Source organism: Gastrolobium bilobum, unplaced genomic scaffold (assembly GCF_033153095.1).
Source record: "Gastrolobium bilobum isolate Gb01-03AN ecotype WA unplaced genomic scaffold, APGP_CSIRO_Gbil_v1 utg56706, whole genome shotgun sequence".
Lineage (NCBI taxonomy): Eukaryota > Viridiplantae > Streptophyta > Magnoliopsida > Fabales > Fabaceae > Gastrolobium > Gastrolobium bilobum.
In genome coordinates, this window is record NW_026897112.1 from 24,437 (window position 1) to 25,659 (window position 1,223).

Below are 1,223 nucleotides of genomic sequence, written 5' to 3' on the forward strand. Positions count from 1 at the left end.
ATTGATTTAGTTTTACTCATTTATATAATTATCTTTGTCTCTACCTTGTGCGTATTTTCTATTTTCTTTATTAGAACTGATCAATCTGATAGTTGAGGATAATTTGAGGGTTAGAACCCTAGATAGGAATATTGGGATTTTGATCTTGAAAGGGGGTAGGATAACAATTGGTATGCATGCTAGGAATAGATGTGTATTTAATTGCGGATGCTTAAATTATTGCGTTCATTGCTTAATACCATGAGGAACATCGCAAGGAATTGAGGTTCCAATTGGGGATTAAAGGGTTAACCTTGCAAGGAATTGAGGGTTAAGTAATAAATATTATTAGATAATAATTTATCCGAGTAATTATATGAATAAGTATTGTGAATCAATCCAAAGTAAGAAGTGGGGATCATAAGGTGAGTGCGCTCTAGCTACAATGTTTTTCTCATCCTTTTAAAATCAATTCTCATTGTTATTGTTTTATTTCTCTTAAATAAAAATTCAAAAACAAGTCTTTACTTTTATTTCTTATTGTTACTAAAAATCAATTCACAATTTTTCCAAACAACAAACCGAGTTTTCCAACTTAAGGGGACTGGTTATTGTAGTACTTGGTTTACAATCCCTGTGGAGACGATACTCTACTTACTTTCTATATTACTTGTGCGATCGGTATACTTGCTGGAGAACATCAAGTTTTTGGCGCCGTTGCCGGAGATTGTTAAATCCAATATTATAAATAACCGTTGATCTTTGAGATTGGATTTTTATTTTTATTTTTTATTCTTGTTTTATCTTGTTCTGTGTTCTGCAGGTGCTACTAACGTATTTTTCTGAGTTTTATGTGAGGTAGACTTGCTCCTAACGACTTTGTATTTGATCCTGAAATTACAAGGACTGAGAGGAGACTGAGGAAAGTTGCCAACCAGTTAATTTGGGAAGATTTCAATAGAGAACCTGTACAACCAGTACAAGAGATGGCGGGTAACAACAATGCAAATAACCCACCTCCACGATTGTTGGACACCATTCTGACTTCGGTGTTCAATAGGCCAAATTCAAGTATAATCAGGCCGACGGTGGAGGCAAACAACTTTGAGCTGAAGCCATCTTTGATTACTTTGGTGGAAAGGGTTCAATTTTCTGGTGCTGAAGAGGAAGATCCTCATGAGTTCATAGATCGATTTCTGATGATCTGCGACACTACCAAGCACAATGGAGTGTCTGCCGATGCT